General features: G+C 39.1%; 2 pseudogenes; both read right to left on the bottom strand.

Annotated features, from left to right (window-relative positions):
- Positions 1–274: 274 nt before the first annotated feature.
- Positions 275–5,753, bottom strand: LOC146487694 (zinc finger protein 862-like; annotated as a pseudogene).
- Positions 5,754–19,685: 13,932 nt separating this feature from the next.
- Positions 19,686–21,314, bottom strand: LOC146487693 (uncharacterized; annotated as a pseudogene).
- Between the last annotated feature and the right edge of the window lie 4,714 nt (positions 21,315–26,028).

The raw sequence follows: 26,028 nt of genomic DNA, 5'->3' as shown, positions 1-26,028 counted from the left end.
AAAAGTGTCGGTACTATAATTACTGATTAAGATTGCTATCCTTAAGACGTGTTTTAGGATATGTAAATGTACTAAGCTTGCCTTACCCAGTAAACATTTGTATGTGGTTTTACGGACCAAGAAGTAAATATCAAACTATGCTATAAACGTAACAATGAAATAGACCTAACAACTTGCGCTCAATTTCCTACTTCTTACAAATGTAGATTGTTTATACTAATGTAATATCTGACATAAACATGTTCATGTCCTCAGTTTTATTCTGTACCTGTAGTCAACAATACTGAACTCCGGGGTAGAATAGGAGCTTATGCTGCTGAATCGTCATCAGACTCCAAAAGAACAGGAAGGGGTGGCAGTTCGGTTTCCAGCTGCTCATCATTAGCTTGTTGCCGAGGTTGGACAGTGCTTTTTTGAAAGGTGTCATTGAAGTAACGAAGTGTTTCTTGTTTGTTCTACTGCTCACTCAGACGCTGATTGCTTCTTTGGGATTAAATTTCTCCATGTTGGCACTTGGGGTAGAAACAACCATCAGGTCTTGCAACGTTTCCTGTTTCATGTTAGTTTTCAAGTTTGTTTTAATCCGGTTCATTGCATAGAAAGACCTCTTGCATGCTGCCTTTTAAACTGATAGAACCATCATGATCTCAACAATCGAAAGAATGCTCTTAAGATTGTCAGACTTGTTCGCAAGTAGTGAAGAATACAGTTCCTGTGGTTTGAATGTCCTCTGGGAAGGCTGTGAAATCAAAAGCTTCAGATCAAGCCACTGGTCCAAAACACTGGAGGCAGTTGTCTCATCTGGAAAAACATTTGAAAAGTGGCACACCAGTTCCTTGATGTCAGCATCACTATGACGCAACAAATCAGCCTTGTTCTTGGGCCAAAATCTAAAGTCAAACGTTTGGAAACAGCTTACTGGCGCAGATTTCAGTGACTGAAACTGTTGATCAATATATTTACAGGTGTTGCTGAGTAGACTGTTGAAACTGTTTTCAGCAGTGTGACCAAATGTTCGTCATTCTTTTCACATCTCAAGTTATTGCTGTGTGTGTCGTACTTACTACTGAAGGATTTATAGCACTTTCCCCCGTCTTTTAAAGCTTCCAACTGTAGCTTTGCCTTCTCAACCTTGTTAAGTACATCGGTGATGAAAAGATCCAAATAATAATAAATTTCATTCTGAAATTGCTTTGAGAGCTGCCCAAGGATTGCAGTGACATTGATCATGAAGTGTAACATCTTAACAAACTTCTCAGTTTTCAGTTCCTTAAGGTACCCCTTAGCTTTGGCTCCATCTTCACCACTACTAGTGGTGGTATTTTCAAGGTGATAGACAGTCACAGCCTAATGCTTCTGTAATGCTAAAAGAGCCCTGTGCTGTCTTACTAACCATTGGATGGCTTTAACCCTTTTGTTGGCAGTTTCCTGGGGAATATTTTTTCCCGCAAACCCGGTTGATAAATCTGGCCGTAAGTCCACAGCATTAAATGTTACCCCCCCCCCCCCCCCATAAACTATAGATCATTTCACTCAGGATAAAATATCCTTTCATTTAGAATACATTTAATTGGCCATTGATGCTACCATAAATGTTTTTAGCTGATTAAAATTTGAATGAACAATCTGCCTGATGTGTTGTTTGTTAGTCTCACTCTCATAACACACCATATCTTCTCAAAGGGACCATAATGATATCATTTTGATAAAGAAAGATATATGAGGATTCAGAAACTTTTTATTTCATCTAAATATCATCATCACAACCGAAGTTATCGCCATTTTGTCCCCAGCGGTCAGGTTTCAAGAAATTTGAACTTCCTCACCACATAAAAAAATAATAACAAAACTTTTGTAAAAGCACAATGTACCACTGGGAATGACTATTTGAAACCCTGAGCTTGTATAAAGCAAAGAATATCACTCGTTTACAACAGATGGTAGAGTATACCATCTACGGTGGGAAACAATACCATCCAGACACAGTTCCAGTAATGACAGGCTGGAGCACAGAAAATATTATTCAGTCATGACAATAGACAATTCAGTTAGCTCAAAACAGCAATCAATTGGTCCAAAACTATCTCCAAAATTCCACAAGTGTGTGCCATTTCCCCCAACAACTATGATGGGAAAGCAGGCAAAGTGGTTTACGGTCACATGTGACACAAGCAGTGTTCGTTCTGGACTTTAGGTTCCTCCTAAGATTCTGAACGGAAACAACCTTAGCACAAACTGCACAGTCTTGTCGTTTCTCCTCCACAGCAACAGAATGGTACTGCCTATCCAGCCTCCTTGCATCCACATCGGCAAGAGGCCAGCTTGGCAAACGCCAGGCTTCCTATGAAAACACTTTCCCTCCAACAAGTGATGAACGATGGAGAGTCTGTATGAAAGGAAATCTTGAGGCGTCTGGTTCACTTTCTTGAATATCGTAAATGAATTCAGCACCCAGACTTCAAGACCATAGTAGAAAAGCTTCTTCCAGGCTTTCCTAGACATGCAGATAACAGAGAAGCTTTGAAGAATTTGATCAGCAAGGTCTAACAGGCACACTGTGCCGGAGGGCATGGTACTGGTTCACGTGGGCCAGCTTGAGAGCGTTGCAGAACCGTTGTTGGAGCTCCTACGCTTTCTGGAGGATGAATGGTAGAGACCAAATACACTGGACGTTTATGATACCAAGCCATGGCAACAAGACCTGTTGTTATGGATCGACGTGGGTAACACCACGTGTGTCACATGAATTTTGTTAGCAGACAATTTTGGTGTTTGCTTGATAGCTGTGGCTGACAAGCCGGAGATAAGCTTAAACCAACGAATTTTAATAACACTTTGTTTTTTGCCAAAGGGAAAATTTCAGCCGTTTTAATACAAATAGCAGCCTGGCGATTGGTATTTGGCATTGACCATATTAAAATGCAAAAATATGGAATTATCAGGCACCTCAAATATGCAAATTTTGCAGTGAAACATGAGATACATGGAGGAATGTGAACAACCACGCTGGAAATTTAGTCCAGAGCAAGAAAATTTTACATACCCTCTGCATTTCCGGACTCCAGATTAGCAATATCCACCAAAGTTGTTCTCACTTCACCTTCTTTTCCAATCTATCGTACAAACACAGACTCCTGTTCAATAATGCCAGAGTTGGTGCTGCCGTCAGCTAATACGGAAAAGTAGTGTTTAAGCCATTTTTCTCCTGAAGAATGCACAAATTTGAAAATTTTTTAGGGCGAGTTTTACCTTCGCTATGAAATGCTCTGTGTTAAACAGTTTTTCAAGTCTCCCCTGAGATTCATCGTCCATCTTCCTGTTCATTCTTACCAATGGCGCTTGCTCCCGTTTCGCTCTTTCAAAACAAAAGTAGTGGCATCGGCTGCTATTGTGGCTGATCAAGCTTTCAGGACAAAAAATCAGTGGACGATGAACCGTAAATACCCAGAAAAAGGCGGCTACCTATGTCATAAACAGAAGGATATTTACAGCAAACTCTACAGAACATTTCAATTTTGTCTTTGTCAAATTTAACCCATGGAAATTCTTTCTTCCAGGCTTGGTTGAATTACGAACACAAGATTCTTCATACTTCTTTTTTTTCATTGCTGCGTAGATGTTTTCCTTGTTTGATGGAGATGGTCTCTTATTGTTTTCCTTGCGCTCAATTTTCCAAAGGTTGAGTAGACTCATCGTGATCTACTTGAAGGCTGACACAGATTTTGCACTCTTTTGAGCCGACAGAAGCGTGCATGTACACAGCAAGTATTTGACAGAGAAACAAACACTTTAACAAGATGTCACTTCTCAGTATTTTGTTCATGTAGGTTATCGACTTCAGACCTTAGAAAGCTGAATGAAAAATATTACCACATTAAAAAATTGTTTTACTCGTCCTGTCGGACAAGTGCTTCATGAGTTTTAGTTGTCCAAATCAAAAAACTACTCATCTCGGACAAGTTAAAGTTTTTTGCCCAGAATGGTGTGGGAAACTGTGCCTGCACTGAAAACTGCAGTTCAGCCGTATACTGCCTACATGTACTCGTCATGAATTGAACCTTACAGGCGTAGCTTGGGAAAACACCGACCCTTTATATTCTTCAGCTTGGTTCGTTGTTTATGCAAGCAAGACTATGTTGTACGATGAACAAACTTGACAATTATTGGCTTGATGTGGTCTAAACAGTATATAATTGTAGAAGTAACACAATTGCTTTGTCATTTTATAAATCTGCACATTTTTCCACCAAGATGAGGTGGAGAAGGGTGTGGTGTGGTGGGGCATGTTCATATCCCACCCCACCCAACAGGACAGAAAATTTGAAACCAGATTCTGAACAAAACTGTTATTAATCAAATTTTAGCATGTGGTATTTGCACTAAAAATATTGTCTAACACATTCAAAATAGAAACTCACAAGTCAATTTCTGAATTTATCGCAGTTAGGAGTGTGCCATTTTTGGAAGCATTCCCGTCAAGCTGGGGACATAGTGATTTTTTGCACTTCCACTAAGTCTTTAGCTCCTTCTTTAACAGAATAGTTCAAAGTTTACAGTTCTTCTTCCCAACTGTTGCCTTTGCTGTCTTGTCCTCTACAATGTAAGTGAGCTGTTGATAGTGGCATGGGACAGTGTACAGCATGCATGAACTTCTGGTGGACGACTGGGGCTAAGATCTGGAGTGATCTGCAGCTCACTCTTTTCCAACATTTTTTTAGCCTAACACTCTCTAAATGATTTGTGTGTCATACCTTCAGTGACCTGACCATGTGTAATGTATGCATTTTGTAGCTGAAATATCCAGAAAATAAATACTGGTAATAATAATAATAATAATAATAATAATAATAATAATAATAATAATAATAATAATAATAATAATAATAATAATAATAATAATAATAATAATAATAAACAAACAAACAATGTTTTCCACCATTTCCGGGTCCTTCACAGAACTTGGTAACACTGAAGAATTTGATTGGACAAGTCCACTCCCATGCCCTCATTATACTTTTTGAGCACAGGGGGAATTGGGATATTTATTTGCTCAAATTTGCCATTTACTTTCTTCTTTCATTCAACTCTGTCCTCTTCCCTTGCTGCAAGGCAGATGGATAGTGCACACATATCTTTTTTGTCACGCCACTTCACGAACGCAAGACTCTTTTTTAAATCACCTGATTGTTCCTCTTGGATCTTTTTTCACTGTAGCATTCTGTTTCTCTACAACCCTTCTCAAGAAGATCTTTGAGCAGTTGTGGGCTGCTGTAGAAATTATCTACGAACAAATGGTATCCCGGTTTGAACGTAGAGATTCATAAGATTCATGACTATGTCATATCCTTATCCAAAGTTTGTTTTGGTCAGTCTCTTCACAGTAGAGACCTCAAATCTGTAAGTATAACCAGGGTCCAAAATTTAAAACCCCATCCCACAGGTTTGTAATTTATAAACTGCTTCATACAGCATCATCCTTTAGAAGAGATTGACACTTTTTGACCTGGTACATAATAGGAGCTACCTGCAATTTGGAGGTCCCCTAGCTAAGGTTTAATTTTGAACAAAGTGTCATAATGTTGCCTAGCTCTCTTTTTGTGTTCATTTTCTGCATCTTCTTCCAATTTGCCACCAGGAAGTGCAGCTAATAAATTCTGGGATCTGTGGCATGTCATACCTGTGTTTCTAACAAAATCCTGTTCAAAGAAGTTATCTTGATTCCAGTAGTCTCTAAGCACTCTCACTTCAACCATTCCCATAAAGAAAACTAATAGGGTTGTTGTTGTTGAGCAGAATAGGAATATAAGAAGAATAGGTGGTGAAGAATTCTTGGGTTGGATACAAGCTTGTGGACATACTTATGAATTTATATGAGAATGATGAGTTTATGGCGAAGTGAATTGTGACTCCAGTTGAAGTTATACCAGTTTCATGAGAAAACTAAGGTTAAAGATAACAGTAACCATACAAGCTGACTATGACAGGTATAAGGATGATTACGTTCTGTTCATTCACCTGACTAAGAGACATTTGAACTTAAGTTGAATGGTTGAAAAAACATTAAGACATTCTTGATCAGCAGTAATAGTAAATATTACAAGTAACAGTAAGTAGATCATAATGTCACTTACATTGAAGGAGAATTATTAATTTTTTGCCTTTCTATTGGGATACTATGGCAAAGCACCTTCATCAGAGCAAAGCTTTTTAGGTAAGAGGAAGTCTATATCGAAGAGAACATTGTCAATGGTAGCATTCTTTGACCTTTTCATAATGAGAAAATGAGCAGGCTTGTTGTGATGTGATTTTGGTTGGGTTTTTCAGGAGGCAGTCTGCATTGCCTTAAATAAGCTTTGCATGTGGACTGAAATTTTTCAGTTTAATAGACACCTGTTTTACACTGTTTAAAAGCAGTATGTATTTCACAGACAATATCTTCAATGTCTACAGGAACTCAAGGTCAGAAAGTTGTCCTATTTCATTAGTGGCATGTTCATCCAAGTCTAAACGCCTCTTGGCTGTTGATACCGGTGTTGTACATGTTTCCTCTGAAAACCACTTTTTCAAGTTTTTGTGGTATCCCTTTTCATAGAAGTGACAGATATACTCCAGCAACAACTCCAATGTAGACCATAGAAAACTGGTGTAAATTTGCTTTTTGCAATGACATGGAAAAGAGACAAGCAGAGTTTAGTTTAATTTAATTTTCGCAGGGTGCAGGTCACAGAGCGAAAGCAAAGGCCAGCAATCAACATTAACTAACCTTTAGTTGCGAATGGCTTTATTTTTGATGTCATTGATCACAATAGCACGTTGTTGCTGATTAAAACTGACGCACAAACAGGTTGTCGAAAAACTTTTGTCAGTGAATCATGTCTAAATCTGCTGAGCACTTTCTTTACAATTAGCCTTGAGAGACAGGGAGGTTTTATTGAAAACATGGATTGTTCTGAGGGAGAATGTAAATATTGGCATTTCCAATGTTTCAGCCATTGAAAATCAAGTTTGGCATGGAGTTAAAAGACGTGATTGCGCTTGGCAACTCGACTGAAGTGGCTGGAGTTGCTGTGGTGTACAAGGAGGTGGCGGATGTCATGGTCTCGGTTATCACTTGGTGAACCTCTGAACTTTGTTCACTGGTTATCACTGCACTTGGTGGGATATCACCGAGTACCTCTTGAGCTGTTGTACTTATGGTCTTGTGTTGTAGTTTGCAATGCTCTACTTGTTAGCGTGACCAGAGATATTCATAATGTGGCGAACAGGAATTTTATCATCTAACCAGATTATAATGGCTTTTGCTTGAATGCTGTGATTTGTATAGGTTTTAGACAAACCACCACCTAAGGAGATCTCTTTCATCATGTTGGATAGCCTGTTTTTATCAAGCGGCTTGTTTTCATACAATATGGAATCAACAATAATAACAACAACAATAACTTTTGGAATCATCACTGGGCTTTGGTTTTTGGAAGCAGGCCTCTTGCTTTGGGTTAAGGAATGGAAGAAAACCTTGTCTGCTTTTCATAGTTGGTTTGTTAAAAATTCCACCTTGATGATGTTTGGTAGCTTCTTCATGGCACATAGAAGCAAACTGTCTGTTCTCTGCGGTTTGTGAAAGGCAATGCTGTCACAGCAGAGTTCACATTGACCTTCAAATCCCTGGCGGTAGAGTACAACGATAACCAGTAGAGAACAACAATGAACACTCGGCAAAGTAGCCCAGCAGGTTTGAAATGGCTCAAAATTGGACTTTTGTTTATCTTCCTGTTGTCTGCTAGTTAAATTACTAGTTTTTGTTGGACGTTCTCTTTACCCCAGAATTTGTTTACCCCTGCATCTGTTGACCTTTAAGTTGAGTCAAGTAATTTCTAAGTCGACAATCTTGTATAATAAAACAAATTCTGAAAACTCACTTGGTTTTTGTTTACCAGAAATTATGGAAACCACGATCTGCGAAACTTGAAATTGTGGAAGTTCGACAAATTTCTATGTTCAAATGAATTTCAGTCAGAAATCTTAAAATAAACATATCCTATTATTGCCAGTAAATGCGTGCAGTGTGCCATTTTCGCCAGTAATTCCTTTTCTTGTTGACACACACAGGAGTGCCATGCAGGTTACACACACAATGAAGGACTTGTATTGAAAATTCTTTACTAGGTTTTCAACTGGCCTTTTTTGCGCAGACTGCACAGTCTTTCCTTGCATCTGTATTCTCCAAAGAATGCCTTTGGTCACTGAGCCTCTTCTTGTCTCTTTCAGTGACTGGGAGAGGTGGGGGCCGTCCAGACTTATGACGAAATGACCTTCGGTTTTTGGAAGAAGGCCTTTCTATTGACATAAGAATTAGGTCTTTATTACTAAAAGAATAGAACGGCTGCAATGTTCTGTAAGTGTTTAACCAGTAGGTGAACTTGACATCAAATTATCATTCATTATCTTTAAATCCAACAAATTCTTCATTGTAAGAGTGAACCCATGAATTTCTACTCATCCTCTAAACTGTGAAGGCTGCTTCACATATGTTATAAAAGTTCCATCGTAAATGACAAGATGTACAGAAAGACAAAAAAAAAAAAACAACAATTATGCACAGATGAAGCTCTACCCACAGACATGAATGACATAATCACCACAATAATGAGGGTAACAAAAAAAACAAAGGGTGTAATAAACCGTGCGCATAAATCGAACTTAACGCTTATTGAACTTCCATGAGTTAAGGTTAATGGAAAGCAGAACATTTACGATTATAAACTTTGATCAAGTGCACATAATTCAGCTATGAGACGTGAGATAAATCTTACCGAAAGGCGATGTAAACGGCGATCTCTAATTGAATATTCTTGCTCAACTTTCGGTCAATAAAATCGAGGAACGGGCGCAACACCAATTTCATCATGCTTCAGTTTGCTTGTGATAGCACTGTTGGTTGAAAGAATACGTGCAAGTGAAATCTTTGCAACACATTGAGCACACCAAATACTTGCATGGGGTGCAGTGTTTTCAACTTCCATTCACAAATGAAATCCATTTTTGTGTCCTTTTCACGGCTTCTGATCTTGTATCACCGTAGAAGGGAATTTGGTGGATAGAAATCCGCTTTTTCTCGTCTTTCTTTTTACTACAGCCGTACACAACACACCGTAGCATCATGTTTTCTTCCTTTGCGCAACAAAAACACTGAAACCTGTGGAAGAAGCGTTCTTGTATTGACATCACAGGGCCTCATACAAGGGGAAGAAAAATTGATAAAGAATTTTTTTTTCGAATTTCATACAAGAACAACATGAAGATTCAATCCAGCAAGTAAAGTAAAATCTGTCATACACTTTAAGGAGTTCAATTAAGCCTTGTCTGCTTTTCATAGCTTGGTTTGTTAGAGATTCCACCTTGATGATTTTTGGTAGCTTCTTCATGGCACCTAGAAGCAAACTGTCTGCCCTCTGCGGTTTTTGTGAAAGGCAAAACTCTCACTGCAGAATTCAAATCAACCTTTAAATCCGTGGTGGCACCAGTAGAGAACAACGATAAACACTCAGCCAAGGAGCCCAGCAGGATTGTAATGGCTCAAAAACGGACTTCTCTTCCTGTTATCTGCTGGCTTAATTACTGGTTTGTGTTGGACATTCTCTTTAACCCTGCATCTATTTACCCGTGCATCTGTTGACCTTGAGTTTGACTCAAGCGTTTTGTTAGATGTCTGGAAACTGAAATTGTTTGTTACTTATAACTGAATGTAATTTCAGTGCTTTCGGGTCTGGTCTTCCGCAGGACCATAAGGTCTATAATTTACTGGTCCCAGGAGCAAAGCTACTGGCCATTTTAATTTTTTTCCGCGTCATTGTGTCTGCAAAGAAATAAATGAAACTCATACATTCAAGTAAATACAACCATATTATTCATTTACTGGTACGTAGCAAAATAAGTGTATTACAATGATTTATTCACAGTCAGGCAGCAATATACATGCATGTTGGAGTACTATTATCACCATTGCTGGTTTAGGCCTAGCTCATGCATCCTTAAAACAAGGCCTTTGCTTTTTTTGGGAGGTTTGTTTCCAATGCAAAACTGCTTTTTCAGTGGGTACTGCATGTCTACCCTATGGGACAACAAGCCAAAGAGAGCATAACTGAACTGAGAAATATGCATTAGGTGACGTAAGGTTAAATCTTCTTGCCTTGGTATTTTGGTGTTGGGTTGAGTGAATTTCATAGAAAACATGAGGTAATGGGCTGTCTCTTTTTACCATTACAAAGTTTCAGAAGGTTTTAGTTTCTACCATAAGCTCCACTGTGATGAAAATAACAATGGCCAATAATAGTCATTGCTTGGTTTCTTGCCATAAATGAATGAATGAATGAATGATTAAACGAACAAACAAACGAATGAAAACGGACAAGGCAACTAAGACTGGCAAATGATTGGTTCTATAGAGATACTGAATTTACGACTTGAAAAAAAAAATGACAGTTGATATACTTTTTTTAAGCGTTTTATTGAAAGCCACCATCCAAGTAAGAACATTACAATGACAAACATGTTTCGCTTGCATGAGTTTTTTTTTACAATTTCTGCTGTTATTGTTTCTCCCTCCTCTTTTGTATCAGGTGTCCACTTGTGATGATGATGATGATGATGATGATGAACTCTAATTCTAAATTCTTGGATAGACTGTAGTTGATGTCCTGTTGTTTCATGATCTTGTCCAACCAATAAATGCCAACTCAAGTATTCCGAGACAAAGATGCCCCTTAAGTCCATAGCACAACCAGACACATCAAATCTTGAAATGTACTCAGCACTTGGCCGAAGTCAATGTTAATCTGAAAGAAAGGTACATGTTAGAACATACAATGAGTACGATTTTTCTGCTTGTGCTTATTTACCACCAAGGCACGTAGAGAAGGTAGCTGTGAAAAAAAAAAAAAAAAAAAAAAAAAATAGGTCATCTCTCTGTAAGGATTTTCTTGCACGAGTCAATTTTGAATTTGCTTGCCTTTGCTGACATCACAACAGTATCATTCTGGCCCAAGTAAACTTGGAACCGGGAAATGTTGTATGTCTTGGTGTCCGTTAGCGGTCAACTTTCATGCCAAATTTATTCAATTCAATTCAATTCAATTTATTAAAGCACATTTTTCACGAAGGTAAGGCAAGAATGCACTAGCCCGCAAATAGCATAGGCTAATCTAGGTGGGTAGTGCAGTTGATTAGTATATATTTACAGAATATAATTTAAAGATATACCAATAATTAATGTGTAATAAGTTAAGTAAAAAATAATGACTGTCTAAATTAAAATTAAGAAAGTTTCATATTAGCTAATCATACCACTGATATTTGAAGTTTTTAATCAGAGTGTTGACGTCAACATAAATATCCTCTTGATCAAGAAGTTTTAGTAATCTGGTCTGAAGGCATTTCTTAAAGGAGGCTTTAGTTTTTGCACGGAAAGATTCCGGTAATTCATTCCAGATTTTACAACCTAATCTCGAAAATGAGTGGCTCAGTTGTGTCAGCTTTGAGCATTTTATATGAAATTTGCCTGTGGATGCAGACCTGGTTCTATACGAGTGCACAGAATCTACTCGATCAAAAAGATTTATTAGGTTCAGGGGAGCACTTTGGTTATTGATATCATGCTTAAGACTGGCTATAGATTTGAAATAAAGCATGTCAACTGGAAGGATATTAGAACATACGAATAACGGGATGGCATGCTCTCTGTTATTGTGGAAATAAATTAGACGTAAGGCTCTTTTTTGGAGGATCAAGATTTTCTCCAGATTTGATTTTGAAGTTTGGCCCCATACTGAAAGACCGTAAGAAACGTAAGGATGGATTAGAGAACGGTAAATATGAAGAAGAATAGAAGTGGGTAGAACGTATCTCAACCGTGATATAATACCAATTGTTTTACTTATCTTAAGCGAAATATAATTAATGTGATATTGCCAAGAGAGGTTGCTGTCGATCAACACACCCAGATACTTAACACAATCTTTTTGTTCAAGGTGTTCGAACACATTGTGTTCGCAGTCGAATACTTTTATGTGAAGGCGATTTGCTGTCGCTCTTTGGCGAGGGTGAAATAATACGTAATTAGATTTTTTAGTATTTAAAGTCAACTTGTTAGCTAGTAACCAATCACAAACATTTTCCAATTCTTTGTTTATTATAAGCTCCAGGGTCTTTAAGCATTTGTCAGCAAATAGCAGAAATCTAGTTTACTAGTTTATCAGGCTTTATTTGCATATACTGCTTGAAAGACAACCTTCTGTTAAACCACATTAGTCTTTTATCTACAGTGAAGTTTGTGCCAGGAGTCTAGGGCTCCACAAACTTCTGTTCTAACAGTCACCAGTGGATGGACTTTGCAAAGCAGAACTGCTCGTTCTTTGGTGTTTGGGTTGGCAAGATGGAGGAATTTTCAAAGCGCTGCTTGGCAACAGCTTTAGTAAGCCTTGGACGCCAATAAAACCATGGGAATCCTTGTACAAGTTTGTGAATTTCAATCGAAATAATATCTGAATATTATTCAGCCTGAGATAATCTACAATTTCCACTGGGTTGGTTATGAACATTTGGTCTCCCTTGGAACAGGTATAGCCAATCATGAGCTGGACGATTTATCTAGGTAGTCATCATTGATGAAAAAGATTTAAGAAATCTTTGGCTGTTGCACCGTCCCCGAGACCTCCATAACAAAAGCATCTTAAAATGTCAAGAAACTTAAGAGAATTTATTCCTTTAAGCTCTACGTTCTGTGCAGTGTTATTAGCTGTTCACAACGTCAATGGTTCTGTCATTTTTCTATGTTCAAATCACTTTGCTGATGGCGGACAAGTGTTGAATGCTTCTGGCAGCTGCACCACTGTTTGAAGGTGTAATGGGATAGAACTGAGAGAACTGGCTAGTTCTCCTTACAGAGCAGGACCATTGTCTTGAGCCAGTGGTCAGTCAGTTCTAACAAATGGAAAGCACTCATTGATTTCATGCAATCTTTTGGACCATTGAATGGGATTCAGAAGTACACATTTTGTATATATAGAAGACGTTTCTTCATCACAAACTTCCCGTCTTTCTTCTTCACCATCATCAACAAAAACTTCAACATCAGAATTATTGATGTCTTCTGGAGATTGTAGGGCCAATAAGTGCAATCCCAATTCACACTGCAAAGTAATTCCTGTTCTCCTTGTCTGTAGTGATCCTGTCTGATTTGGTCAATTTCTTCCACAGCAAAACTGGCAAAGTAATCTTGTTCTTTATCAGATGAGCCTATCTGCCAGAAGCCATGTTTAATATGAAAGATTTTTTTTGAAAAAAATAAAATAAAATAAATAAATAATGCTGAACCAAGAAAGGTAAGATTGGTCTGAAATGAAAGCTTTCACTTTTTTTTTTGATACCCAGGAGATTAATTTTTCTAAAACGGTTTCTTTTATTTAGTTTGTACCTACAATTTACAAGACAGTCAACAACAGTCCTTAGCATTAAGCTTACACACTCACATTGCATGACAGAAGGTAGGTCTTTGATAAACGGACATAGTGAAGATGAAATTTTTCTTGTAATCTTTTAGCACATTTTGGCTAAACAGCTTTTCTTTGAATAAGCTAATTATAATACTCCTTACTTTTTGCCAAAGTCGCATCAAAAGACATACCATTATGATAAAATCTTAAGTGGTCTAATTGCCCTACCTCAGTTACCTGACTTCTTAATGATACCAGGATCGCAGATCTAAGTCCAGCCCATACTAGGAAGTTGTACTGTAACCTCATATCTTTCAGTCCAAAGACTCTAAATTGTTCTGCTGAAATTGAAGTTGGCTAATTGAAACTAAACCCTTGTCAAAGAACTGTCTATAAAAACTGGCTTTCCATTTATCCTGGTATTTTTGTTATTCCATAACAGATGCTTTTTCATGTTCATCTGAAAAGGGGTTTCTAAAGTCTGCCCAAAAGTGAACCAGTTCAGAGTAAAACATATTAGCTATATCGTAATCTTTTGGGTCGTAATCACAGTGAAACATAAAATCTCCCCTGGAACCTTTTGATAGAAACCTGAAATAGCTTTTCCAGCCAGCATCCTGCCAGAATAAAGCCTTCTCAATCACTTTAGTCTGACACTTCAAAACAAACCCCATTTTCATAAATGTGTTTCGTGCTACACTGTCCCTACCCTTCCACAAAAACTTGAAAATAATTCTGTTGGCTTCCTTAATATTAATTTGAAATTATCGTGACTCCCTATGACTGGATTAGATCACCATGTAGAAACAAAAATTTCTAAGAAGTCCTATAATCGACATGTTAAAAAGTGTCATACTGGGCAAAAAAAATTAAAAATAAAAAAAGAGTGAATAAATTGATATGTGTAAGACTGACCTTTACAATGTTACTTTATTTTACCACTGACAATAAACTACATGTATGTAGTAACCTGGCAATTATTGAAATGTTTAGACCAGCATCTACATGGCTTGGTGTGAGCTAATGTTGAGTCAGATTTGGTTTTTAAGCATTCTTGCACCTAAACGTGTCACACCTCCACCTCCTATTGGTATGGAGTGCCCACTCTGGAATGTTCACACATGTACGGTGGTACCAGCCATTGCACTGAAAGCACTCTACATACTCTTGTTTGTCGTTGGGCATTCTGCAAAGACAGAAGATGGCCACTGTTGTTTTTGTGTTATATGGAAAGGCACCCTCCTTGATTTTTTGGAAAAGGAATCATCTTCTTTGAATCTAGGCAGTGGACATAGTGTTCAGGCCTTTGTTGTGGGTCGTAGCATTGACTGACAGGGTCTATACTATGGCAGAGATCGGTGGCAAATGCTAGGGCAAACAAGCCAGTGTTATTTGTGTTTGTTCGTTTTTGTACTTTCTCATTTAGAAATGTGACCTGATTTCCTGTATGCGTCAGCAAATGGCAGGAATGATCTATGCCAACTAGACTTGGTTTTATGTATAGGCTGTCATATATCCTGACAGTTCCAGGGATGGAAGATATGGTGCTTAGGCATACCCAATGTGAGCCAGTATTAACAACTTCCAGAGATTCACTTACAGCTGGGACCACTAAGTCGCCATTAACTGCTGGGTCGCACAGACCATCTGTAAAAGGAAATTGTTCTTTTAACAGGATCTCTCCTGCATGGATTTCTGAATCAAACAACCAGTGTGTTTTCTTCAAGATGTTGTCTCTAGCATTTTGGTAGAGAACAGAGCTTATGTTGGTTTGAGGGTCCATAAGCTTTACCCATGATTTTGGATCAGGAGAGTTGTCGTTGATTACGTATGTGACTGGAGGAGTTTGTTCTTTCTCTAAAGAAATCTTCATGTGGTCTTTCATATTAATGTAATGTCCTTCGACAACAGGATTTTCAACTTGACACAATTGCTAATCACTGCTTTTTACAAGTTGTAATGTTTTTTTCAGTGTGAAGAACGGTTCTAAAATCACTTGTTTTGGTGAAACTAGATGTTTTCAATCTTCACAATTCTTTGATCGACTCTAATCATTTTGAGAAGTTCTTTTGATAAAAGAAGAAATTGGGCAATCAGTTGCTTAGTTTTAAGGTACACAATACTTTTTCTTTTATTCTCAACCTCTGTTTGAGTAAATAAATGGCTCTTGATTTTCTTACTTTGGAGTTGTTAATTTTGTTATTTGAAATCTTCCTCGTCTTCTTTTACTTTTTACTTTTGTTCTAAAAAAAAAAATGCTGGAGAGAACCATTAAAAGTTCCTGCCCCATTTTCAGCCCAGCTTGTTAATATTAATACTATAGAAACTATTTATACAAAAATCTAATATGTGAGCTCACATTGAAATGATACTAAACTCTTCGAGGGGCTAGAAATGCAAACTTCTTCTCATCAGGAGTCCAGAAGGCTTGCATGGTTTTAGGCCATGGGGGGAGGGGTAAGGACACTTGAAAAAAAAAAAATTTGACTGCGGGACTGTGATAGGGATCCGAGAATTGCAAATGAGCAAGATGGCCAGGCCAACCCATGTGGCAACAATTGGCTGGACCCTACGTGTATTCTGCCTTCCAAAGATTTAATCATCCTTTCTTCTCACGGGAAAGTTAAATTAAACTAACGTGGCCTTTAAGACAGCCATTAAGGAAATGAACTTCTAGTATTTGTTTTAATTATTATATTTGTAGTATTTTTAATCATTGTATTCCAATAATTTCATTTATGTATTTTCTTTCTCGAAGATATTAGCTCAATAGAGCTACTCTGATAATTCGAGTTTAAGTAAAGTGTATGTACGTATGTTTGTATGTATTGAATAGTCTGGACTCCTCAAGTCGCTGAGCTATGTCGTCTAAGAGTTTGTCTGAAACGTTTTCAGACTAGATGCAACAAACAAGCAGCCTGTGAGTCCATAATATAAGAACTAATATAGTGATGAATGTAGGGTAATGGGGTGCTAAAAAACTTACAATTTTCTGCTTGATTTAGCTCCTTGTTGAAGAAAAGTCACCAATCGAGTCCTTTGCTAAGGAAATCCGAAATTCTTGAGATTCTGCTTTTCGTGATTGGGTGACTCTTGCTAGAGAATAAAGCTCCATCAAGAAGATAAAATAAAATATCCTACTCCACCATTTTTTTCCATAGACTGAAATGGTGTAGTAGGATTTCATTTGATCATTCTTATCCACACCACCCATGTATGTGTTGTAAGCAGAAATTATGGGTGGACAGGTCACTTTCAGAATACTTTCATCCAGCTGCTTCTGTTGATTTCTGGTAGTTCACAAGGGGGAGCACCGGTGTATGTTCCAGCAGCAGAAACAGGCTTCTTGTTGATCCATGTCAAAGCAAGCACTAGACCCTTCATTATCCATACAATCTGTCGTCTCCTCACATTTTTCAACACGTCCTTATAAAAAAGATAGGGAGGTGGGGGGGGGGGGGTTCTTTACTACCCTGGCGTACAGTTGTACAGCAAAGTGTACAATATAAGTACAATAAGTCAATAAGTTTGTGGGAGATAAAAAAATGTGACAAAATAAAACATACTAGTGCCCCTTCATTGAAGTGCACAAGTTTGTGACAACTGAGTAGCCAAGACCATGTTGAACTCCCTGCTCAGACCTTCCAGTATAAGTATCAAACTCAATGAGGTAGCCATTGCTGATATCTGCTCTGCACCACATGTTTGTTCCCCTCTTTATTGACTTCATGTGCATATATGGTTTCAGAGAGGTTCGGCCCTTGTATTTGATCATTGCCTCATCCGCTTGTTATTGACAATGGGGGTTGTAATTGACATAGAAGTTTGCCTTCAAGTCCTCAAGGAATTGCTGCATCTTGTACAGTTTTTCAAAGTTTTTTTCTCCAGGCCTTGGCATTTTGGAGTTGTCTGCTAAACGGAGGTTGCTCCCTATTTCCAAAAATCTGTTCCTGGGAATAACTTTGGCAAAAGCTGGGAGACCAAGAACCCAGTCAGTCGACCAATAATTCCAGGTAGATGGCAAGCGATGGATACTCATGGCAATGAGAAGGCGTAGAAATTCTTTTAGCTCCTGTAAGGTCACTTCTGTCCATGTAGAATGATCTTTACTTTGAGCTTGTAAATTCTGCTGAGCATACCTGACAACATTGTTCAAAATTCGGTTGTCAACAAACACCAAAAAGAAGTCAACGATGCTTCCTTAGGCAAAACCCTTGAAGGTCCAACAGGCTGTCTGAATGATGGAACTTCCATATTACTGTCCTCACTGCTCCTCTCCAAACTATCCCCACTAACATTGCTTGGTCTCTTCCACTTGGTTGGGTATTTTCCCTGTCCTCACCAATGTTGATGGTTTAAAGTTGTATCCTTTCGTCTAGTTCATCAACAAAAAATATTGTTGGTTCGCGAGGTAGAGCATGTAACTCACCAGCATCTTCTTCGTCATCAAATCCCTCAAGATCAGAAACATCCCTCCACCCGTGCTAGCCATACAAAAGCCCTTTAAATTTCCTCAGTCACACGAACAAAATTTTCTTACAAACTTGATAAAAAGCGGTCAAAACCTTGCATAACTGTACAAGAATTTTAAAATCAACATGGAGGGAAGCAAATATAACTGAGGGAAGGCTGGGTACTAAAAATAGGGCGTTCGCTGTGCTAGACTATCTCAATTGACTATCTCAATTCAGTGATTACCAATGCTAGGTAATACATTTTCTATTGTTAATATGCGTGCTCCAACCACAAGAATAACAACAAGCTTGTGTAGAATACTTATCTTTGGTGCAAGCGCATTGCTATCCTTGCAAGGTTGCTAAGCCAGGTGTGAGATGTGGTGTGAAGGAACGTCGTTGATTAACTGTGAATGATTTGTTATGAACTGTTGTTTGTTTCGGTGTTTCCAAGTGTTAAGGCTTGTTCAGTTGCTTGGTGCACGTAAGGTTTGTCCAAGATCACCAAAAGGTTATTGTATTGCAAGATGTGCACCAACACTGATGATTCACAACGAGAGTAGTTCCAAAAGGGTCCTGAAGGGGAGGTACCAAAGCCCATTTCCCAGCCTAATGTCGGGCCAAAACCCAGTTCCCAGCCTAATTTTGGGCCAAGTCCAAGTTCCCAGCCTATTGTTGGTCCAAATCCCAGTTCCCAGCCTAAGCTTGTTCCGAATCGCAGTTACAAAATCTGAAATTCCATACTCAGTGGTTGTTTGCAAACTGATGTGCATAATAAATTGTAAGCACCGATTGATGTCGTTTGGATACATGTACCTTCACCTAGACTGAAGAAAATCTCTCATTTTGCTGGTGAACACAATTTCTCTCCCAACCCTTGTTGGCATAATCATACTGAAACCACTTCTATCATCTGCACCATCCACATCCGACTCACTGTTTTCACTTTCGCTGCCACTGTAGTTGTCAGGTTGATCAGTGCAGGTGAGAACCTCCACAATCTGTTCATCAGACGCACTTGCTGCACTTTCACCCGGCGCCAAGTTTATGGCATGAGGTAATACAAACTGCAAATCCAGTGGATTAAGTGATGTCTGTGTTTCGTACAAATTCAAAGGCAGTGTTCCAGCTCGGTCCATGGTGTTGTCTGATCAGACACTGCGCTGCCTTACACCCTTCTTGGTGGTCATGTTTTGTTCGGAGATTGCCTGGAGTGGCAAATACACTGTGAGCATTTGGAGCAACAAACAATTGCTTGGTGCCTTTTACCTTAAAAAATAAAAGTTTACATTACTTTTGTTATGGAATGTTTTGGTTGCGTCAAGTTTATATGGATGGTTTTTCTGTTGGAAGTCGTTGAACAAATGAAGAATCTATGAAGAGATTGTGTAAAAAAGGTAGCTCAACTCCTAGGAAACCGACTGGAAAAAGCCAACGGGCGAATACTTTGTCTCTCCAACAAATCCTGGAAGGAATTGTAGATCTTTTTCACCCTGAGATAAAAAAGCAAACTAAAAATGAGGGAAAGCAATGAAAAATACACTGCGAGCAGTTGTACTTTTTCTCTAGTCACGTGTGCAAAATGACAGTAAAATTATGCAAATTACAGAAATGTGACTCACGGCCTCACTGCTCGGAGAAAGAGATCGCTCGACCGCTCACGGTCTAAATATATATATATAAAAGTGTCCATAAGCAGACGTGACGGCACAAAATACCAGTATAAGAATAAACATAAGAAAATTTCGCCTTTGATTGTCTACGAACTGGGAATATAAACTCAATGAAATCGCCTTGTGTATCCAACAAGAAGCATCTACGGCTGCCACTAGACTGTTAAAATTTGCCAAATTGTTGTCTTTAGTGATGGTTTTTTTTAAAATGAGGCAAGGTTTGAATGCCCAGTTTCAGTGCGACTGTAAGTCGACCTAAGTCTTACGTTCGGGAGATGTGTACTCGATCATGACCAGAGGCAAGTGAATCATTTCCATATTTTTACCCAGCACCCTTTGTGGGTCGTGACACACACCGCCTCATATTGGCCTGAGTGACGCCCAAATTTGTAGAGGCTTGGTAATGTTTCTGATGCAAATTTGTATCCTTGGCCCTGAATTTTGTTAAGACACTAAAAGTGGTTTCTAGGAGATTTGAATGCCCCTTCCCCACACCTCCTCTGCTTTTTTTTTGCCCTGTCAGCACACTCTCTCATAAGCCAGTCCCTGAAATTCACGTTTCAGGGGATGAGTAGAGTGAGTGATATGGCTGATCTTGGCATTTCATGTCCGGGTAAAACCCATTTTTATCTGCCACACACTCTGTACACGTACATTTCACTAGTGGATGAAAAGAACAGGACACCCCTCCCACTCGTGAATGTCCCTGCAGTGGTATTTGCCAAAAGTCAGCATGGTACCTCTGTACTTTTCGGGGCTGTTGCCAGCCTGAACCAAAGCACAGTAGTGATTACGCTCGGCATTTTGAATGAATCCCGGACAAATGTATGCTTTTTGCCAGCACAACAGCATTTCACCGATTCAACTGCAGGAAATTCTGATTTCTGCAGGGCAATATAGCTGGAGTAAATGACGACAGTTTTAATTTCCTCCAACTTTTTCCCATGAGCCCTTCCCACATGCCCGCCACACAACATAATCTTTGACTCCTGCTCATTTGAAAATGAATACCTGAACCCTTTAGCAGATGAAGAGTCCGCATCCTGCCAATTTGCTTCAACTTTTAGGTCTTCTTCTTTTGCCTTAGCCCAAAGTATTTGGCTAAGATGACCCTCAGCTGACTTAGCAATGCCTTGCCATAATTCTTCATCGCAAATTCTGTCTGCACCTCGCATAGACAGATGTCCATAATAAAGAAGAGCACCTGTGATGTAATTTTTTATGACAAGGATGCAATTTTGACTGAACTGATCCCGTATTAGCCAGCACCCATCACAGCATGTTACGGCTCTTGACCACCTACCTATTTGCTCAGGTGAGAGTTGTTTCATCTGATGTTTTGCATCATCACACATCTCATCCAGAATTTCTTTGATGTATGGCAGGGTAAGGTCTATAACCTCCAAAAATGGTTTTTCAGATGTTATACCCAGACCCGTTCCCAATGTTTTCCTATAGGAGGCATAACCATGGCCACTAACAAAAAAGGCTAAGGAAAGGACAATCTGCCTCCTTGAATCCAATGCAAGCTGACTGCTCTTGTAGTCGATTGTTGTCAACCAGCATACACAGCAGCGGAAGTTGAACGTGCTGGGCCCACCAAAGCCTTTCTTTTCTTGTGCAGTGAGGACAAGCATTCCTAAAATGCAATAGACAGGAAATAGGAAGCGTGCAAAACATGGGCGTGGTGGATAACACATAAATGGATAAAAAGAAAATAAGATGGGCACTTGGGGCACTATACATTTGTCAGAACCGGCCAGTCAGCCCTGTATTCTTGAATGTGAATAACAACATTTCTTATGATATCTTGTTCAAATCTACCACAACAGGGTATACAGCATATAGTTTTTATGTTTTGACTGAAATGACAGGTCAGACATAACTAAGCATATAAAAAGAAAAACCTTAGGCAAAAAGGTTTGGTTGGTTATGCCTCTTGAGGAAAAGGTCAGGTGCAAGATGCAGAGTTTGTCCTTCGAAACCCATTGCCCTTCATAGTAACACACACTTTGAAATATTATAATTCATATGATTGGTTTTCTGTCGTCTGAAAGTTCCAATTCCCAAAGTACTGTTGGTGTAGTTTTGGGTCCCTTGGCTGGCCACATTTGCTGCATACTATTGGCTTATCCAACCAAACATATTTTCGCTATTTGATTCCAGTGGTAAGCTCTTTCTCCTGCTTCCTTTTAAGATAATAACTACTCTGCAAACTCTCTCCACCTGCAACAGGCACAGGTAAAACTGGGAATTGCGTTGCTGGTAATGGTAATGGTAGAAGTGGTGGCTGAACTGGAATTCGGGCTGGCTGGTTTTGTGGAAGCACTGATGAACATGAAGGAGGATTCCCATGTGCTCTTGCATGGCCGGCAGTATTTTGTGATAAGATATATACAAATGGTGCCGGAAAGTTGACTGTGGGAAGAGTGGTCGGCTGGGTAGCTGCAGGCAGAAGGGATGCACTGGATGCCATTTGAGGTGTAGGAAGCTGGATGTTGCGACAAATTGCTTTCCGTTCAAATGGTTGTAACTGTGTACGGAATGTCTCAATAAATGCAGATAGTTCCTCGCTGGCTTGCCAGCGAGAGGCTGAAGAGTAAATATCCTCTTCAAGGTCCTCCTCAAGCACCATGTGTTCGCTCAAACGGGGCTGTTTAGCCAAGGGCAGATTATCACCGTCTTCAACATCAATGGACACTGTATCGATTTTTGTCCTTACCGTTACTTGGGCCTTGAGTGCCCTGGCCTGCATTATGTGGAACAGGTCAGTTATAGGAGCCCTGGGCGCCTCAACTGAACCACTCGCTCCTACTGAGTTGGAGGTAAATGCCGACTGGAGCAAATTTAATGCTTCTGCACTGGCAAAAACAGATTGGACTAACACTTTAGGGTATGTTGTATCTTAAGGATGTTTGTCCAGAGGTGTTCCATCATGGATGACTTGTATTTCTGGGGGATTATCTGTTGAACTCCCTGACGCTGCCATACTTTCAGGAGCAAAGTTAAATGGTGGAGTGTTCAATGGCACATGAGGTGCTATGGGATCAGGGTGTCATGGTCACATGCCCTATTTGTGTTTTTCTAAAATTTCTGTAAACTTTTTTTCTGTCTTGGAGTGAAATAAAATGGTGTTACATTGTCATATTGAGACGACTATTCTGAAGTATAATTCCTTGTATCCCTGAAGTGTTTCAATTTGTACTTTAACAAGATGTGCTTCAAAGGGTTCAATGTGATGTCTGGATTTGGGCTTTTGTCAACATTCTGTTTGAGTTATCAAACTTCTGGACTTCTTCGCCACTTCCCAGAACTTGCTCTAAAGCTTTTGCTGTTTTGGTTACCATGTATCTAATGTTTGTCTTTTTGTTGGTGGTTCTTGAGTTGGAGATTGATCTTGCTCGGCTCTCTTTCTTTTGTTGTCTTGCGTTTGCTGTAGTAGTGTTTTGCCATTCATGTCTGTTTCACTCTCTGTGTGAAGTTGTCCACCATCAACATTTGAATCTGCTTCTTTGCATGATTCAGAGTCTGATCTCCCTCCATGTTGCTTGAGCCTGTAAATTCTTCATTTTCATGATCATCAGGTTCATCATCACGGAGTGAGAGTTATTCTGGTTCTTGTTCTGGAGCAACCTCCATTTGAGGCTCATCACATTTATCTTCATCAGGACTGGAATCTGCAGTTTGGTCAACCAAGCAACATGTTGGTTGTCTTTCCCATTGACCATTCTCGCCTCTCAGTTTTGTGGCAGGAATCTTCACCTTATCTTCCAAGCATTTTTTCCAACAGACATCAAGTACCTTTTGCTCTTTGGTGATGGAAGTGGAACGGAAGTGGTGCAGCTGTGGTCCCTCTTGTCTAAAGCATGCTTCCTCTGGCCCATCGAGGAATTCAATTGATGTCCTTCTTTTCTTTCCACCAGACCCCCTCTCCTGGCTTTAGAAAGTCAGCAACTAGCTTCAGGTGAGCAGCCCCATCATCGGCATACTTCTCTAGCTCAGTCTTGACAATGACTGTGTTGTTTAATTTGGGAAGTAACTGCCATTTTACTGATTTTTCTCTCTCCTCCTTGAGAATAAAGTCACTGCCAGCATTTACCTCTCTCTGCTTGTAAGTACAGGATTGCATTTATTGGTAAGTCTTCAATCCTTTTGCTCCATGTTTTCATTGTTGTGTCTGACAACTTCTCAAACAGTCCTTCAAACATTTCTGCTTTTGTGGATCTGTTGGAAGCTACTCGAAGCAATTGACTTGAGTGTGCAGCACAGATGTGGAAGTACGGTCCAGACTGTTTCCTGTATGTCATAGCCTGTGGTGGGGTCAACACTTTTCGGCATTGAATTGCATGTCTCCAGCAGAGGTTTTGCAGACGTAGGATCATCTTTGGTGATCTTGCTTCATCTTGTGCATAGCAGATGTAATAACCACAACAACAATCAAACGTTCCACATTTTGAATTCATTTAATAAAAAAAAGAGCAAGAAAAACGGCAAAAACAACCAAACAGCGAAAACGTCCAAACGGAGCAAATGGAGCAAATGATTCAACTGAAAAATAACAAGCAAAATACACGGGTGTTAGATAAGTTAATTAACAACAAAATAAACGACAATGAAGCCTACAACGTCAGAAACGAAAATAGCAAATACTTACAAACTATGGAACGGCTAGAAACATAAGAGATGAAAATTCGCCGAGAACAGCGTACGTCTACGACTCGCCGAGAACAGCACAGTGCTAGTAGCCAAAAAAGGGCCTATAACAGTAAAATAGGACTATTTATGGGGGAAATGTGTAGGAAATGCTAAAGGGTGCTAATGAGTAGAATAGGCGCGCCAGAAGGGTGTAAATTAACCCTTAACATACCACGGGAATATTATTTTTTGGGCTAAAAATTAGTGATGTTAACAAAAGCAGTTGTAGAGTGGTTTCTTTTTAATGAAGTCCCATATAACCATATATATTCTTAATCAGCATAAGATTATCTTTCAGTGGGATACATCTCAACTGATGACGTCATGACATGCATATATAAGCATAATTATTAAATTTCAAGCAGAACTAACTTAAAAACCCTGTAGATAATATATTTTTAGAGTTATTACTTTTTCTCAATCAATTCATGACCTTTAGGCATTGAACATTCATAGTAAGTGTCAATAGCAGTTGTTTACACAGAAATATGAGTCCTTAAAGTCAAATAGAAAACACATAAATGATTTTGTAAGTAACAAAATCTTGGGGCATTGTCTTGAGAAAGTCTTTGAATAAGCAAGTTCATTTTCTCTTAAGTCACTTTGCCTTAGTAAATTATTGCACTTCCTTCATCAAGGTAGTTTTTTCATGCTCTATTTTGAAGAATTCTTCCTCTTCCCCTGCTCTGTGGCCTCCCCCTTCCCTCTTTCAGGAGTCTGGGGCCATGCATAAACTGTATTCGTTTTCATTTTACCGCGCATATTTCTTTTGCTCTACAGTAGCAAAGTTTTTTGGGACGTGCATACATGTAGAGATAAACTTCACATTGGCTAAAAACATCATTTTAGTTAAATGTGATTTAATCTGAAAAAAGATCATGACTTTTAAATCGGGCATCTTTGTCGACTCAAATACCGCAAAACGTGGATAATTATGTAAAGCTATTCAATTTGGGCTCAAAACCAGGATGCGCATAAACATTGACGGGGATGTGGGGCACTTAATCTGGTAGATGTTATTAAAAAAGGGTATAAACAAAAAGCACTGAAGCACTGTTCCTTCCACCACGTGCGACGACACAAGAAAGCAATCGTGAAGCGAACGGCCGACTGTGCATTGTTGATTTTACCACCTGCAACGACAAATTTATCCAGTGCACTTTCTATTTCTGTTCTGGGTAAATGTTTTCTCATATTAAAGTTTGCTCAACACGTTGGTAAGATGTGGAATCCTCCTCAGATAAACCGGAATAAAATAAACTGCGTGACATTTTGTGTACATGGTTTACGGTCGAGCGGTGAGCGATGGTATGGTGCCCAGACTTCTCTCTTGAACTAGGGTTGCCATGATTACGTACCCATCTATTGTTGTTGAGATGAAACCTCGAGTGAATTGAATGGCTAAAGCATCATTTTAAGAGAATCGTTTGGCGAAAAATTCGATACCTTTCTCTCGAAAAATGGAATTCCTCTTCGAAAATTCGAGACTGAGTTTCCGAAATTTCGAAATACATCTCGAAAATTCGTTCGAATTTTTGAGTTCTATTTCGCCGACAAGGCCGTAATTTCGAGCGTGTCAAAACAATAGCGGCTTCGAAAATTCGCAGAAGATTCGTTCGAGTTTTGTGCTCTTCGAAATTTCCCTGTTTTTCGCTACTTTTCGACGAATTTCATCATTCGCTCTCATTACTTTTGCACAGTACTGTAGTCTCTCAATGT

Source organism: Pavona decussata, unplaced genomic scaffold (genome assembly GCF_977016875.1).
Source record: "Pavona decussata unplaced genomic scaffold, jaPavDecu1.1 SCAFFOLD_14, whole genome shotgun sequence".
Classification (NCBI taxonomy): Eukaryota; Metazoa; Cnidaria; class Anthozoa; order Scleractinia; family Agariciidae; genus Pavona; species Pavona decussata.
Note: the sequence above shows the minus strand (reverse complement) of the source record. Positions and strands in the feature narration are given on the sequence as shown.